The sequence below is a fragment of the Chrysochloris asiatica genome, unplaced genomic scaffold, assembly GCF_000296735.1.
Source record: "Chrysochloris asiatica unplaced genomic scaffold, ChrAsi1.0 scaffold00025, whole genome shotgun sequence".
Lineage (NCBI taxonomy): Eukaryota > Metazoa > Chordata > Mammalia > Afrosoricida > Chrysochloridae > Chrysochloris > Chrysochloris asiatica.
Window position 1 is genome coordinate 4,433,663 of NW_006408543.1, and position 18,938 is coordinate 4,452,600.

The 18,938-nt window shown below is 43.1% G+C and overlaps 1 pseudogene; it reads right to left on the bottom strand.

The window, feature by feature from the left end:
• Window positions 1–3,315: 3,315 nt before the first annotated feature.
• Window positions 3,316–18,938, bottom strand: part of LOC102830302 — a 49,557-nt pseudogene continuing 33,934 nt past the window's right edge.

Below are 18,938 nucleotides of genomic sequence, written 5' to 3' on the forward strand. Positions count from 1 at the left end.
GTCACAGTCCAGTGCTTAGCCTACAGAGCCCTTGCGCCCTAATATAGGCATGTTGTTGTTGTTGTTAAGTGCCATAGAGTCGGTTCCGGCCCATAGCGACCCTGCATAGGGTTTCTAAGGAGCAACTGATGAGCTTGAACCATCCCCTTGCAGTTCAAATGACTTTGCAGTTCTGGCGCAATAACCCACAGCGCCACACCAGGACTCCAAGAGAGGAGGGAAATTAGCACTACAACCAACACAAAGGCTAATGGCAATGCGATTCTTGGGGCTTTAAGAGTATCCTATTGAGTCCCACCTAGTTCTCATAGACAACGCCTGGAGTATGTGTGTGTGTGAGTGTGCTCCCCAAGCACTGTGCTAAGAACTATTCAGGTATTGAATAGTGCTGTTATGCAATTCTCACCACAAAGCTATGAGCACTCATGATTGTGAGTAGACTTAGAACCTGGGCCCCAGAGAAGTTCACCATCTCACCAAGGTTACGGTGCGAAGCAGCTGAGACCTGCCTGTGGATAATATGACCTTAAGGCCTGTGCTTCAGCCTCTGTGAGGATTGTGCAGACAGTAGATTGCACTAGCACCTCATTCTGTACCTGTCCAAAGGTTATGTGCCATTGTAGAATTGGAGCTGGTACATGGTAGAGCTGAGATTTGAACCTGGAGGGGTTGGAAGTAGAGCAGACTCTTACTCACCACTGTACCTACTTCCTCATCAGCTTTTGAAACATGCATTCAGGTCTGAAGTCATTCAAGGATGAATGCATGTCAGCATATACTGTGCTTGTGGATATATGCAGGCAGCATACATTAGCTTCCTTATTTCTCTGTATGTTTATCTGGGACTCATGGAAGAACTGCATACTGGGAATGATTGTCATTGACTGTCATACGGCATTGAGAAGAGAATGCCACTTGATGGTGTTTCCTCAGAATCATAAGTCTAAAAAGCTGGGCCCAAAATACAATTCTAAGTTCACTACCTCATTGCATTTCTCATGAAGGAAAACACAAAACAAAACAAAAAGAAAGGAAAAGGAAAGTTTGCCTATCTACCTATCTCGGCAGCTCCTTTGCTTTGTAAATTGCATCAATGCATTTGAATAAAACACAATGGCACCTACCATCCCTCCCACTGCAATCTACTCACTCAGGCTTGATAATTCAATGCAATGGCTCCTTAGATACCAGACACGGTAATCACAGGTGGGGCCTATTAGGGATGTTAACTATTACAATCCAGGGTCAGAAAGGGGCGGGGCACGGCTCTTCCAATCCCAACAACCTCTCCTCTGTTGCCACCACAGACAGGTCCTTTTCTGACCCTTGGCTTCCTGGCCTGGCCTCTGTCCTCAAAACTGTTTCAGGGCTGGTGATAAGTGCCCACAGAGCTCTCAGCTCTGGCTCCATGGGTCAACAAACCTAGTTCTCAAACAAGTGCCTAGAGGCACCCCACTCCCCAAGTGAGGTTTTACTTACTCTGTGGTCTGGAAAGCTGACCACCCTGTCTCGTGCTCCTGGTTCTGTTGCTGTTTGCTATTCTGCCACTTCTCTGATGTCATAACTTTCTGTCCCTGGATCCAAGGTTCATTGCACAGAGAACTTCCTGTCCAGAGGACATTCTTCACTCCTGACGATAGTGAGATCCCCCTTCCTGCTTCTGAGATGGCTCATTTTATATCCATGTTAGAGTTCCAAGTTTTTAAAAGTTGCAATTAACTCTGTTAGCAATCATTCACAACTGAATTATATCATTCTATCAATATCTTCTCCCACCATCTCTCAGCCAGGCTTATCAGGAAAAGGGTTATTTGGTGGGAGTTAAGGAGCTCTGGTAGCATGTTGTTGTTGTTGTTGTTAAGTGCTATCGAGTCGGTTCCGACCCATAGCGACCCTGTACAGGGTTTCCGAGGGTGTAAATCTTTACGGGAGTAGAAAGCCTCATCTTTCTCCCACGGAGCGGCTGGTAGTTTCGAACCGCTGACCTTAAGGTTCGCAGCCCGATTCGTAGCCACTACGCTACCATAGTGGTTACGAATCAGGCAGCAAAATGCAAGGTCAGAAGTTAGGAACTACCAGCTGTTCTGCGGGAGAAAGATGAGGCGTTCTGCTCCTGTAAAGATTTACAGCCTCGGAAACTCTACAGGGTCGCTATGGGTCGGAACCGACTCCATGGCACATAACAGCAGCAAGAGCCTAAGGGTGGTGGTGGTGGTGGTGGTGAACTGTGGAGTTAGTTCCAACCTGGTACATGGTTTCCCAGGCTGTAAATCTTTACAGGAACAGAAAGCCTCATTTTGCCCCCACGGAACCCCTGGTAGTTTTGAACTGCTGATCTTGAGGTTAGCAGCCTGACTCGTAACCACTATGCTACCAGAGCGCCTAAGGGTCAAAGAGACATATTCAATAATTCACTGCCCCACAGTTTATCATATATGTTCTCTAATTACCGACATCTCCATGTTAGGGTAGCTTGAAGGGGAGGTGTTCACCCACTTCCCCTAGTGCAGTGTTGGCCAGAAAGGGATTACTGGCCAGCTTGGAGGCTTTGGCCAGCCTCACATGGTCATTGCAGTGGAACCGTGGGCGTCTTATTGAATTACTACATCCATTTTCACAACAGCCTTTCCTGTCAGCCTTACTCCTCTCAGGCATGATGGCACAAATGGTTATGCACTACAACTTACTTAGATTGGTGGTTTACAGAAGCTTCTTGGAAGACAAGTCTGGTGATCTGCTCATGAAATATCCCTGCTTTGAATACCGTCTGTACCACTTTTAATGAATCAGGATTCATTAACAACAACCAAGCATCGAGACACAGGTGAAGTGAGGTGTACCAACTACTTTCACCATATTTCCAAAATAGAGGTTCAACAATCCAGATGACTGAATTAAAGGCACATGCCTTGATGGAGTTTCAGAGGATAATTCTGCTTTGTGCATTTATTATTTGGGGTAAAGAATGGAATCAGTATCTCCTACCAAAAATCTCTAACTGAGCTGAAGAAGAGATGAGTGGACAGAGCTCTGGGCGAGGAGTAGAGAATTCTAAGCAGCTCATACTCCCAGGATGCTCGAGCAGTGGGAGCCTGCTCATCTCTCCTTCCCTCAGAGTACCTTGGATAAAGTCATTGCCAAGGGCTTTCTGGGAACATTCAGTTTTCCATCCCTGCAGGGAATACATGTCCAAGTTCAGGACTGAGAATGGTCTCCATACTCAATCACTTTTTGTCGGGAAAAGCCTACACCATTTGTAAACATGCCCCTGTCTCCACACTGTTGCTGGGCCTGTGGGTGAGGATCATGGAGTTATTAGACAGAGTTCATTCCTGGGACTGGGGAACAGGGCCGCAGAGCTGTTAGGGGGTGCCTGTTCCTAGGAGTACGGATGGGGGCCATGAAGATTCCAGGGGAGCTGGTTCCTGAGATTGGGGGTGAGGACCATGAGCTGTCAGGGGGAGCCTCTTACTGGGACTGAGAAAGAGGACTGCAGAGCTGTCAGGTGTAGCTTGTTTCTGGGCCAGGAGATGAGGACCATGAAACCATCATTGGGATCCTGTCCCAGGGACTGAGAATGAGGACTATGGGGTTATTAGACAGAATTTGATCCTGGGATTGGGGGTTAGGACGATGACGTTATTAGACAGAGCTTATTCCTGGGACTGTTTATGAGAACCATGGAGTTGTTAGGGGAAGCTTGTTCCTGCAGTTGGAGGTAAGGACCCCGGAGTTGTTAGGGGAACCTGATCCTGGGACTCGGTCTGAGGACTACGGGGATGCCAAAAAGAACCTGATCCTGGGGCTGGAGGTGAGGACCCCGGAGCTGTCAGGGGAACACCCTACTGAAGGAAACACAGTTGGGAATGGCGCTACAACTCTGGGAATCCTCCTAACAACCCCTTGGGAAATGTGAGTCCCGCTCCGGCAGCATGGCAGTGGTAAGGTCCTGATGCTATGTCTCCTTCTCTCGGTTTCCTCCTCCCTCAGAAGGCCCAGGAAAGGGAGGGCCAACAGTTTCTATGAGCTGCAAGAGCCCCTACAGGAATCCTCATACTTTGTGCACCCCTTTGGCATCTAAAAAATGTAAAGCAAACCCAAATCTATTGCATTAAGTCAACTCAGACACATGTGATCCCATGGAATGCAGAGTAGGACTCTGTTCCATGGGGTTTCCAAGGCTATCATTTCTACAGAAGCCAACAGCCAGTGCTTTCTTCTGTGCAGCTGCTGGTGGGTTTGAACCACCAGCCATGAAGCTAGTAGTTGGCTTCGAACTGTGCCAGCCTGGTTCTGTAGAACCCCCCTTGTCTTGCAGAGACTCATCAGTCAGCCACTGAAAACTTTGCACACATTTGCCAGCCGGGGGTCCTTCCTTTGGGGATGGTGGGACAACCTGAAGGTGTCTGGTTCCCAGCCTCCCCAGACCAGTAGAGCAGCTTTTTCCTGCCCCACTGGTTTCTGGGTCTCTCCCCAACAAGACCCAGGGCAGTTGGCCGACTTTGGAGGTGAACAACCCAACGGGTGATGGGAGGAAGTGATAAGTACAGCTGCCTCCTGGAGCCGTGGTCTCCTCCTCACAGAGACCGAAGTTCTCACGGTGGCAGCTGGGTGGGGTTCTGGCCCTCACAGTCACCAGCCTGACATGACTGAGGCAGATAACATCAAACACCGCAAAAGGTTGATTCTGCCTGGGCTGGGGCAGGACTCCCTGAGGAATCAGGAGAGAGCTTGCTTCTTGTTGGCTGTTCCTCAGTTCCTCCATCCTCGGAGGATTATCCTTCGTCATGTGTGCATGGAACTCCCATGGAAGCGAATTGGAGATCACTGCCTTTTCAAGCACTTGCCACATTCTGGGACAATATTTTTGGAGAATGTAACTCAGTTCAGTTCTTACAATTTTGAGCTAACAGGGATTCTCAAGATCAGTGATGTTAACATTTGGGACTGGATTTTCCTTTGTTGTGGGAAGCTGTCCTGTGCATTGTGGGATGTTTAGCAGCATCTCTGGTCTCAGCCCTCTAGACGCTAGTACCACCTCCCTAGACAATGCCTTATGTCCCCTGAGGGAGGCACAGTTGCACTATGGTGAGACCCACTGAGCTTATACATAGGGAACATCAGAGGTCATTGAGTACGATGGTGAAAGACTTGTCCAAGATCCCAGAGCTGAGACAGACGTCAGCCTACGTGTCTGGCCCCAAATCCAAACATCTAGTAAGCCAGTTGCGGCTGAGTTGATTCCTGTTCGTGGCGCTCGGTAGGGTTGTCAGTGACTGATGTTTTAGACGGAGATCACTAAGTCTTCTTTCAGAGGTGGCTCTGGGTGAACTTGAACTTACAGCCTTTTAGTTGAAAGTCAAGCATGTTTGCACCATCCTGGACACAAAGCCAAACAAATTTGTATTATTCTTATCTTTTCTTTTCACAACATGCACTGCATGTGTCCAGGAAATGCTGATCTCTGAGTTTATTCCTTCTAAAGTAAATGCTGTCACCATTGTCTGCCAGAAGGGTCAAGCACAAAGATCAGATAAGACAATGATTAATAGAGGTGAAAGAGTGGAGGACAGGCCCCTTTCCTTATCTAGGGACAGAAATATCCCTCGATAAGAAAACGAGTGCATGGAAAATACAGTAATTCTCAACCTTATCTACATGTTAGAATCACTTGGGCAGCTTTTACTAATGAGGGCACTTGGATCTCAGGGTCAGAGATTCTTATTTAACGGGTGTGGGTTGAGAGTGGCTATAGGACTTCTTGGAAACTGAAGTGACCCCAGTATAGAGGCCACCTGTTTCACGTCTCCAGGTAGGAAGGGTAATCTGATGCAGTGGTGCAGACTAAAGGAAATCTATCTAGTTAGGTTTCACCAGCTGGACAATTCTCCTTCCCCACTGGGACCTTTAGCGAGAGCTTGACAAAACTCATGACACCAAGGGAATAATGGGTCGCTTCTAATGCTTTCTTCGGGGTTTTAAAGCATTATACTGAAACTTTCAATTATTAACTATGGCATGCATAACCAAGTCAACCGGTGCTTGAAGGTTAAGGGAAATTTAGATGAGATATGCATCCAGAAGTGAGGGCGAGGTATGGGAAGAGATGCAGTTTTCTCTTCACTTTTTTTTTTTTTTTTTTTTTTTTAAAGTAGGTCTGTCTCTTTTAAGATCATTACTCTTATAGAAAATAGGAGGATACATCTAGATTGTTAAACTAATATATATATATAGGAGCTCTGGTAGCGTAGTGGTTACGAATCGGGCTGCGAACCATAAGGTCAGCGGTTCGAAACTACCAGTCGCTCCGCGGGAGAAAGATGAGGCTTTCTACTCCCGTAAGGATTTACACCCTCGGAAACCCTGTACAGGGTCGCTATGGGTCGGAACCGACTCAAAGGCACTTAACAACAACAACAACATATATATATATATATATATGTATATATATATGTATATGTATAATCTATACATGGAGCTCTGGTAATGTAATGGTTATGAATCGGGCTGCAAACCACAAGGTCAACAGTTCGAAAGTACCAGCTGTTCCGTGGGAGAAAGATGAGACTTTCTGCTCCTGTAAAGATTTACAGCCTCAGAAACCCTGTGCAGGGTCACTATGAGTCGGAACCAACTCCACGGTACTTAACAACAACAACAAATATATATATACATGATGTGGCGCCATAGAATAAGCACTCAACTTCATTGTCGGTTTGAACTGCAAGCTTTGTGGTTCAAATTCACCAGCTGCTCCTCAGAACCCTAATCAGAGTCACTGTGAGTCAGAACTGAATTGATGGCATTTAACAACAACAACAACAATGGATACACACACATTGTTAATGCAGTCAACCTAGACATTGCTGCAAATATCTCGAAGAGTTCATCTGTTACACGAGGAAGAATCGTCCAGGTGTGATTATGAGAACAAAGTGTACTGGAGGTGCCATTTCTATGAACAGGATGGAAGATTTAGATGCCAGTTCAGTGACAGCAATTGGGCTATCTATCCCCAGTAACCCTGATAATGTCATTAAGAGATTGACGCATTTACAGCCAAAGAATGTTGTTGTTGTTAAGCACCTATGGGTTGGTTCCAACTCCTAGTAACCCTGCATAGAGTTTCTAAGGAGCAGCTGGTGGCTTTGAACTGACAACCTGGTGGTTCAACATCCAGGGCTGATCCTACAATACATTACTATTAATTTTCCTGTCTTTTTTTTGGATAACTAGTGAAAGTAAACATTTTTCACCTTGACTCATTACTTGGAGTCCTAATGTGAAGCTGCAGGATAAGCAGTGGACTGTTAATCACAAGATCTGAGGTTCAAAGACACTAGTCATGCCTCAGCAACCCTCTACAAGGTCACTAGGGGTTGGATGCAACGCTATAGTTCTTAACAACAACAATTAGTTACTTGAATGTTTTTTTTTTTGTTTTATGGGGTTTTGTGTGTAAGTGTGATTTTTATTTTCTTTCTTTACCTGGTCATATGCTGCAATTATTTTTTTCTTAATTTGTTAATTCTTTCCTTAGATTAAAGCTATTGATATCTTATTATTTTATTATAAACAATGTCACCCAGTCTGTTAATACTTTTTAAAAATATTACTGTCTTTTAAGCAACATTGTCTATCTTGACATTTAAAAGAAAAATAATACCTTCATGCTGAAATTTTTGGAAAAACACACACACACACATAGAAATATAAACTAAAAAATAGATGTGTTTGAATCCCACCAAAAGCAAACAAACAAAAACTACTCTTATATTTTCAGGTACTCTGGTTCTTGACAGAAACACATTTTTACTTCACAACTGGAATTGCATGTCATTTGTGTTGTATGAGATTGAGTCAGTTGTGACTCATCTCCACCCTGTGTACAACAGAGGGAAACACTGCGTCATCCTCACAATTGTGATATTGGAGCCCACTGCTGCTGCCATTGTGCCAAGCTACCTCATTGGGGGTCTTCCTCTGTTTTCACTGATCCTCCACTTTACCAAGAATAGTGTCCTCCAGAGACTGGTTCCTCCTGATATCACTACAAATAGGCATTCTGATTTCACCTCTTCTAAGACACTCATGGAAGCAGCAGTCAAGAAATCAAATGACATATTGCAATAGGCAAATCTGTTGCACAAGACCTTTTTGGAGTGTTGAAGAGCAAAGATGTCAGCTTGAGGATTAAGGTGCGCCTGACCCAAGCCATGGTATCTTCAGTCACCTCATATGCATGCGAAAGCTGGACAGTGAATAAGGAAGACCGTAGAAGAATTGATGCTTTTGAGTAATGGTGTTGGAGGAGAATATTGAAAGTGCCATGAACTGCCAAAAGAACCAATAGATCCATTTTGGAAGAAGTGCAGCTAGAGTGCTCCTTGGAGGCCAAGGTGGCCAAACTTTGTCTCTCATACTTTGGACATAGTGTCAGCAGGGACCAGTCACTGGAGAAGGATATCATGTTTGGTAAGGTGGAAGGTCAGAGAAAAAGAGGAAGACCCCCAACGAGATGGATTTGCCAAGTGGCATCATTGATGGACTCAAGTGTGGCAACAGTATGAGCTTGGCCCAGGATCAGGCAGTGTTTTGTTCTGCTGTGCATAAGGTCTCTACGGGTCAGTACTGACTCGATCGCACCGAGCAACAACAACAAAGACCGATTTGTTGGTTCTTCTGGCATGCTGTGATATATTCAACATTCTTCACCAACACTAACTTAATAGTATCAGTTATTCTTGGTCTGCCTTACTCGCTATCCATCTGCCCTATGCACATGTGGCAATTGAAAATACCATAGAAATACCATAGTTGGGTCTGGCACATATTAGTCCTCAAGGTAACAGTTTTGTTCTTTAACATTCTAAAGAAGTTTTGTTTTGTTTTGTTTACTTTTTAAATTGTGAATTGAGTGGTAGTTTACATGGGAGGACATCAGTTTTACATTCATCCTATTGTATTTCATTTCATTGCAATGATTGCAATTCTCTTCATGCATCATCATTCAAAAGTATTTGCTTCTATTCCTTCTTCTTTTTTTTTTTTATGTACACCGAAACACTCAGAAATATATACTCATTTAAACAACCAAAGGGTACATACATCCTACAAGCCTGCCTCTTGCCTGTAAAGAGGTCTTTTTTTTTTTTTTTTTTTTGCAGAAGATTTGTCCAATGCATTTGATCTCCTGTCTGCTGCTTCCATGGGTATTGATTGTGGACCTAAGTAAAATGAAACCCTTGACAACTTCAATCTTTTCTTCATTTATCATGATGTTATTTACTGGTCTAGTTGTGAGGATTTGTGTTTTCCTTACATTGAGGTGTACTCTGTATAGAAAGCTGTAGTCTTTAATCAGTAAGTAGCTCAAGTCCTCATAGCTTTCAGCAACCAAGCTTGTATCATCAGCATATCACAGGTTGTGAATGAACTAATCCCAATACCACGTGCTTCTTCAGATAATCCAACTTCTTGGACGATTTGCTCAGCATACACATTGAATAAGTACAATGAAAGGGTGCATACTTGATGTACACCTTTTCTGATTTTAATCTCTTCAGTATCCCATTGTTGGTTCAAATGGCTGCTTTTTTAAATCTATGTACAGGTTCCACAGGAACACAATGAAATGTTTTGGGATTTCCATGTTTTCCATGTTGGCTATGGTTTGTTATGATGCACATGGTCAAATGTCTTTTCATAGATGATAAAATAGAAATTATTAAAATTGATTAATTGGCCTCAAGCAAGATTGGGCCAGATTACCCTCTTATCACATTACTCTTGTAATGAGGGTACAAGAGTCTCATTAAACACAGCAGTGATGTAGGGGGAGACTGGGCACACTACCTTGGAATGCCTGCCTTTTCTGCCCTCCCTCAGTTTTCCTCTAGGTTACGATTCTGAACTTTTGTTGAGTTTCAAAGTTTAGTTCTTGTAGGATTAAGAAGCTGTGGATGATAACCATTTCCATTGTGGCTCATTTGACGATGTGGGGGGGGGGTCTAATTTAAACCACCCATAGGCCGATGACTCTTCCCTGCAAACTCTGTTTCTTTCCCAGCTGCTGTCTCCATCATGTAGTCTTAATTCCCTTACACTATGTTACACATAATGACACATCCTAAATTGTGTCCATCAGGACCTATTTGGAATGCTGATGGTTGACATTTTCCAACATGGCAGTGTGATGTGGTCTTGAGATCCAGGCATTCCAGGAAGAAAGCCACCCCCAAGGGTGTGGGCGGTTGGCCGGCAGGAGGAATAGGATGTATGTCCATCTCCATGCTCCACTCAGCAAAACCCAGGGTCCCGGAAGCTGCTGATGCATTGGGTTCCAGGTACAAGCCAGTTCACACAGTGTTATGCCGGAGGTCTCAGCCAGAGGCAGGAACCTCACCAAAAGGGAACGGAAGTCATTCTAACTCATTTCAGTAATGCCCGCATCAGCTAAGGAGCAACTACAGATGGTGGGACAAGCCCAGCCTCCTCACTATTTATCTAAATAAAGCTTTATTGGAATCCAGCACACCCATTTGTTTACCTAAGATCTCTCGCTGATTCCACATGACCTGGGCAGAGCTGACTCGTTGAGACAGACACAGTGGAACCTACAAAGTTGAAAATGTGTACCATTCAGATCTTCAGAGAGAAGATGAGCTGACTTTTGGTTTTGGTAGTGTACTCTACAGACTTCTAGACTGTTTTGCTTTCTTTTTGAGTTTTCACATATATCTTTTTGTCATCATTTTATTTCCTAATTTTTAAAAAAGTAGATTTTAAAAAAAGCAAAAACCCAGTTGTGGACAACTGGAGATAGAAATAGTTTTTAAACTTGAAAAAGAACATTCAAATGATCACTTGATGCCGGTCTCTTGGGTAACTTACTGAATCATCTTACTGCCTCAGTTGTTTTTATCTTCTGTGAAAAGGTACAGTGTAAGTTATAAAAGGGTCATTGGGAGGATTGGGTGAGTTAATGAATGGAAAACACTGAACTGTCTGGAACATAGTTAATAACACTGGTCATTCTCAGTACTTACTGGGCCCTAGTGGTGAATTCTTTCTTGTCAGTTTGTAGGACTCCCTTAGATAATAAGGATTTCACTACAAGACTAAGATGGGACAGGAAGAAGACCGAACAATCTACTCTCAAGAATCAGCCAATGAAAACCCTACAGACAGCAACGCTGATCCTACATGATCTTTCGGATGGTGCAGGATTGGGCAGTGTTTGGCTCTGTTGTGAATGGAGTCTCCACAAGCTGGCACTAATAACAATAAACCAGAAGCAAAATGGTACAAAAACCTGGTGCCGTCAGAGGGTTTGCTAGGTTGTGAATCTTTACCCTCACATCATCCTGCCATAGAGCAGCTGGAGGGTTCAAAACTTCCTGTTAGCAGCTGAGCACTTTAACCACTACACCATCAGAGGACTCAAATATTGGTGAGAGTTACTCCAGAACCCAAGCTGCCACAAAGGCACAAAAGCAAGATGCACCGGGCCAGACCACTGTGGTTCTGTAGACTGCTTGGAAGAAGTAGAGGCGTGAGAGAGGGAGAGCTACACATTTTACCGCCATATATTCTTGATCCTCTTTGGCCTCAAAATTTGTCAAAAATGTGATGAGTCAGAACCTCTTTCACAGCTGCAAATATGAAAATAGTTAATGGCTCACAGAGGAAAATGTTCACTTTTCTCATCACAGCCCCGGTATAAGCCAGAAAGCAGAGCACTGTGCAAACACAGAAGCCATTCTGAGCCGTTAATGTTTTCAATGTTCTCTGGGGTTTGGTAGGACTTGAGTCCTGGAGTGGAGGACTTGGGTTGTCCAGCCCAATGTATACATGGTGCTAGTTCCAGCTGACAAGGAGAGGAGGGAGACATATAGTCGTGTGCTTCAGCAAGTTTGTCCTTTAAGGACATGGGGACTTCCAAGGTCTTCTTGGGTCAGGGATTTCAGAAGAACCTGTGCCAAGTCAACTTTTGGATTTTTAAAGGGTCACCAGGAGATGGGAAACCGAGAAATCTCTTGGAACTTAGTTTTACGCTCATGGTTTCTCCCCAGAGCACAGCAGGCAGGGAGAAGAGCTAGTAGAAACTGCAAACACACCAAAAAAATCTCACAAAGACTACAAAAGACACACATTCCCAACACACTCACAATTTCCCTCCAAATTTTCATAACCTCAGTTACGAAGGAATGTACCCTAAAAATAACTAACCCAGACATAAATGAGGGGCTTCCATAGGCAGGCATATGTTGTTGTGAGCTGCTGTGAGTTGTTGTGTTACACGACAAGCCCATGTGCTGCAGAACAAAGCTCTGCCTGATGCTGGGCCTTCTCCAGGGTCACTGGTCCACTCCAGCCCATTGCTGTAGCCGTGGGGATTTGGAGTGCCTTCTAACCTAGGGGCTCATTTCCAGCACTTTATCAAGCAGTAGGGAATCTTGGTGATGCTATAGGATAAACACTGAACTACTAACCACAGGTGTGCAGTTCAAACTCACCAGTGTTGTTGCAGGAGAAAGATGAGGCTGTCTGCTCCCACAAAGATTTACAGATTTGGAAGCCCTATACAGGGTGACTATGAGTGGAAATCGACTTGATGAAAGTGGTATTTATATTGTGCTCCATAAGGTTTTCATTGGCTGATTTTCAGAAGTATAGCACCAAGTCTTTCATTCTAGTCTTTCTTAGTCTGGAAGCTTCTGGAACCCATCTACTACAGATGATGTTAATGGAATTTGAAATACTAGTGATGTTACTGTAGTATCACACCAGCCCACGAACCACCCTTGAACTGTAAACGGATGAATTGAAGCAGCTAGATAGCATGTCATTGCTAGGTTCTGTTGAGTCTGTTCTGACTCATTGCGACCCTATGCACAATACAACGAAACAATGTCTCGTCCTGTGCCATCCTCACATTTGCTGTTATGCTTAAGCCCATTGATACAACCACTGTGTCAATCCATCTTGTTGGGGGTCTCCCTCTTTTTCACTGACCCTCTACTTTACCATGCATAAGTTCCTTCTTCTGGGACTGGTCCCTCCTGATAACACGTCCAAATGTAAAAGACAAAATCTGGACATCCAGAAGTCTAAGAAGCATTCTGGCTGAACTTCTTCCAACATATGTTTGTTTAGTCTTCTAGAAGTCCATGGTACAGATAGCATTATTGTTGTTAAGTGATGTGAGTCGGTTCTCACACATAGTGACCATGTATAGGGTTTTTAAGACACAGCTGGTGGGTTTGAATTGCTGACCTTGTGGTTCATTGTTGTTGTTAGGTGTCATTGAGTCAGTACTGACTCATAGAGACTGTATGTATAGCAGAACGAAATACTACCTGGTCCTGGGCCAACCTCACAACTGTTGCCACGCTTGAGCCCATTGATGCTGCCACTCTGCCAGTTCATCTCGCTAGGGATTTTCCTCTTTTTCTCTGACCCTCCACCTTACCTAACATGATATCCTTTGCCAGTGACTGCTCCCTCCTGACAATATGTCCGAAGTATGAGAGACGAAGTTTGGCCATCCTGGCCTCCAAGGAGCACTCTGGCTTCACTTCTTCCAAAATGGATCTGTTGGTTCTTTTGGCAGCCCATGACACTTTCAATATTCTCCTCCAATACCATAACTCAAAAGCATCAATTCTACAGTCTTCCTTATTCACTGTCCAGCTTTCACATGCATATGAGGTTATTGAACATACCATGGCTTGGGTCAGACGCACCTTAGTCCTCAAGCTGACATCTTTGCTCTTTGACACTTTAAAAAGTTCTTGTGCAGCAGATTTGCCTAATGCAATACGTCATTTGATTTTCTGACTGCTGCTTCCGTGAGTGTTGATAGTTGATCAAAGAAAAATGAAGCCCTTGACAACTTCAATCTTTTCTCTATTGATAAGAATGTTGTTTTTTGGTCCCATGGTGAGGATTTTTGTTTTCTTTATATTGAGATGTAATCCATACCAAAGGCTGTGCACTTTAATCTTTATCAGTAAATATTTCAAGTCCTCTTCACTTTCAGCAAGCAAGGTTGTATCATCTGCATATCGCAGGTTGTTAATGAGTCTTCCTCCAATCCTGATTCCACATATTTCTTCATATATCCCAGCTTCTCAGATTATTTGCTCAGCATGTTGCTGTTGTTAAGTGCCGTTGAGTTGGTTCCGACCCATAGCAACCCTTAATAGGTTTTCCTAGGATACAGCTTGAATAAGTATGGTGAAAGAATATAACCCAGTCACACACCTTTGCTAATTTTAAAACATTCAGTGTTCCCATGTTCTGTTTGAAAAATTGCCTCTTGGTCCAGGTACAGATTCCTCATGAGCACAATTAAGTATTCGGGAATACTCATACTTTGCAATGTTGTCCATAGCTTGTCATGATCCACACAATCAAAAGCCTTTGCGTAGTCAATAAAGCATAGGTAAACATCTATCTGATATTCTCTGCTTTCAGCTGAGATCCATCAGACAGCAGCAATGATATCCTTTGTTCCACGGCCTCTTCTGAATCTGGCTTGAACCTCTGGAAGTTCACTGTTAATGTATGCTTGCAGCCATTTCTGTATTACTTTTAGTAAAACGTTACTCATGTGGGATATCAAAGAGATTGTCCGATGATTTCCACATTCCATTGGTTCATCTCTTTTTGGAATGGGCACAAATATGGATCTCTTCCAATCAGTCGACCAGATAGTTGTCTTCCAAATTTCTTGGCAGAGATGAGTGAGTGCCTCCTGTGCTGCCTCACTTTCTTGAAAGATTTCAATTTGTATTCCATCAATTCTTAGAGCTTTGTTCTTTGTCAATTCCTCCAATTCCCCTTGGACTTCCTCCTTCAGTATCATTGGCTTTTGATCATATGCTATCTTTTGAAATGATTGAACATCAACCATTTCCTTTTGGTGCAATGACACTGTGTATCCTTCCATTTTCTTTTGATGCTTTCTGCATCATTCAATAATTAGCCCAGAGAATCCTTCAATAATGAAAGTCGAGGCTTGAATTTTTCTTCAGTCCCCCCAGCTTGAGAAATGTTGAGTGTGTTCTTCCCTTTTGGTTTTATGACTCCAGATCTTTGCACATTTTGTTGTAATATTTGATTTTGTCTTCTCAAGCTGACCTTTGAAATTTTCTCTTCAGCTGAATAGGAAATTTGTGGTTCATAGTCCAGTGCTTATCCTACAGTGTCACACAGTTTGCATAAGAGAATAAAACATGGCAGACAAGGAAGGTCCCTAATAATCCTCACTAGAAAAGAAGAATTCTGATTGTGTTAGCAACAACAATGGCAGCACAGAGTAATGGGCTGTAGCCATTGTTTGAGGAACAGACAACTCTCCACACTGAGTAGCCACAGTAGTCATCACTAAATGATAGTCTAGTGAGATAGATAATTTACACACACGGAAGAAGAAGAAAAAATACTAAACAACAAAGACAGCGCTTTGCACTTTTTTTTTTTTTTTAAAGAAAAGGTTAAAAAAACAATCATTTTGGTTCACAAAATGTTGTAAATGTAGTCCTGAGAGCGTTCTTACACCTCACGCCCAGTCTCCTCTATTCAGATCTTAATTTTTTAATATATGGTACATTTTTCAAGCCAATAAAGTAATATTGATCCATCATTATTAACTGGAGATGGAGTTCTGGTGTGGTGCTGTAGGATCAAGATTGTATGGTTAACCAGAAGGTGGGCAGATCAAATCCACCAGCCTCTGCTTGGAAACCCTACACATGGTCGCTATGAATCAGAACCAACTCGATGGCACACAATGACAATAACAACAACACTGCTAACCGAAGTCCATACTTTCTTTGAATAGCCTTAGTTTTTACTTAATATCCATTTTACTCTTCTGGGATTCCATCCAGGCTATCTCATTAGGGCAAGTTGACCTGTCTCTTTATAGACCTCTATACTGTTGTTGTTGTTGTTGTTAAGTGCTGTCGATTCAGTTCTGACCCATAGCGACCCTGTACAGGGTTTCCAAGGAGCTGCTGGTGAGCTTAAACCGCTGACCTTACAGTTCAAATGGCGTTGCAGTCTGGTGCATTAACCCACAGTGTTAATTTGTTAGCTTCTTAGAATTTCCTTGCTTTTGGCAACTCTGAAGAGTGCTTTTCAAGTATTTGGAAGAACATCTCTCCCTTTGGTAGAACTGATGGTTTTCTCATGATTAGTTTGGAGTTAGAGGCTTGGAGGAGGGAGAGCTGAGAATAAGGAGCAATTGGCATCACATCGCATCAAGGGTGGATGCTAGCTATACGAGTCATGGCTGTTGGTGTTGGCCTTGACCATCTGTCTGAGGAGTGTTGGTCAGCCTCCTCTACCATAAAGTTCCTCTTCCCTCCACCTGCTCCATACTGTACTCCTCAAAAGGAAAGCCACTCTGCAAAGCCCACACATGAAGAATGGAGAATCATATTTGACCTCCTAGAAGGAGAGGATCTCAACGACTTACGTGAAATTCTGCATAGGAAATTTGTCTATTCCCTCTCACTTACCTGTATATCATTTGCTTATACTGGCATGCAATAACTAATATTTATAATCCACCACTGCGATATTTCTTTGGTTTATCTTGTTCTAGGTTTGGCCATGGGGAGCACTTTCAAATATGTCCTGTGACCTTTTATCTATAGAACTACTGTTTTGTGTTTTGAGCACTTTTAGGCTTACCTTGTGTATACTTCCTGCCCCAGCCCTAGAGTCAGCCTTTTCTCCAAGGAGCCTTGGAGGATGGTGTTAGAAACCATGATCCGGATGCTGGGTGTGCTCTTTGACAATGTAGGTTGCTATTGCTCTCAAACAACCCATTACTTAAGAGAAAATAACATTTAAAATGGCTGAAAAACAACAGTATGTCTGTGACTGATGAGTTAAATATTGAGTTGTTTGGAAAACAAGGTTATCCAGAGTGACTCAGTTTTCACTGGATCAGGAAAATCAAACCCTGTTTAAATAGAGAAAGAGTAATCAAAGTCTTTGAATGCTGACAGACACGGGTTTCAATAATCACTTGCTATTTAATCTTTGGCAATTTCCTTATCTTTCTGGTTTCTCATTTGTAAATGGAAATAATGGTGTCTAATGTATGTCACTATTTTTAGGTTGGACATTATTGTGTGTATAAATTGTTCAGAACAGTGTCTCTCCTTAGTAATTACTCCAAAAATATTAGGAATATATCCTAGCTTTTTGTACCATTTGTATGTGATGGTTATTAGCTTAACAGGCATGGTTATGCATACTCTAGGGGACATGGTGGCATTGTGGTTAAGCACTTGGCTGTCAGCCAAAAGCCAACAGCTTGAACCCATCAGAGGCTCTGAGGAAGAAAGATGTGACAGTCTGCTTTGATAAAGGTTGTTGTTAAGTGCCATCAAGTCAGTACCAACTCATAGTGACCTTATGCACAGCAAAACGAAACACTGCCTAATCCTGGGCCAACCTCACTACTGTTGCCATGCTTGAGTCCATTGATACTGTCACTTGGGCAATCCATCTCGTTGGGTGTCTTCCTCTTTTTCTCTGGCCCTCCACCTTACCAAACATGATATCTTTCTTCAATGACTGCACCCTCCTGACAATATGTCTGAAGTAAGAGAGATGAACTTTGGCCATCTTGGCCTCCAAGGAGCACTCTGGCTGCACATCTTCCAAAATGGATCTATTAGTTCTTTTGGCAGCCCATGGCACTTTCAATATTCTCCTCCAACACCATAACTCAAAAGCATCAATTCTTCTACGGTCTTCCTTACTCACTGTCCAGCTTTCACATGCATATGAGGTTATTGAAAATACCATGGCTTTGGTCAGGCACACCTTAGTGACATCTTTGCTCTTCAACTGTTTAAAAAGTTTAAAAAGTTCTTGTGCAGCAGATTTGCCTAATGCAATATGTCATCTGAGCCCTTGACTGCTGCTTCCATGAGTGTTGATAGTTGATCCAAGAAGAATGAAGTCCTTGATAACTTCAATCTTTTCTCAATTGATAAGAATGTTATTTATTGGTCCAGTAGTGAGGATTTTTGTTTTCTTTACATTGAGATGTAATCCATACTGAAGGCTGTGCTCTCAATGGTCACTGTGAGTCAGAGTCGACTCGACATCTCATAGCACATTTAACCTCATATCAACCTGACTATCCTCAATTTATGGATGAGAAAGCTGAGGCTTAGAGAGGGAAAGCCACTTGGTGCAGTCATGCATCCAGGGCTCAGGGTGCAATGAGTCTCCAGGGTTTATGCCCACAACATTAAGCTGGGGAAGAGCAAGCTTGGGACAACCAGATACCTTTGTTGTACAGTGGAATTTAGGATTAGAAATTCATACTTATTGTACTGTCTGAAAGCATCCATTCATTTATCCCATGTCTATTTAGAGGGTGCCTTCTAGGCAGAAAGCACATAGATCATCTAGCATCTGGTGCACATAGACAAAGATGAAACCACTGAGTTTGGCAAGCTGGAGGTTCTGTGTCTACGAACGTTTGTAGAGTGTACAGTTCCGGAAACCCTGCACACAGTGGCAATGAACTGGAATCAACTCAGTGACAGTGAATTCTCATTTCAAGGAAAACTAGTGGTGCAGCAGGTTGAGCATTGGACAGCTAACCACAAAGACAGCAGTTCAAACCCACCAGTCACTTGGAGGAAGATCAGGAGATTAATGAAGTTGTCTGTTTCCATAAATACTGAGTTTCAGAGACCTTAAGGAGAAGTTCTACTCTGCCCTAAAGAGTCCCTCATTCAGAATAGACTCTATTGTATTGGATATTCCCATTTCTGAGGACTTGGGGAAGCTGGAGATCAAATGACTTGTTTTAAGTCACGCTGTTTGCGTTTGAATTTTGGTCTATCAATCTAAAATGTCATGGCGACAGCCAGCTTGGTTGTTGTTGTTGTTGT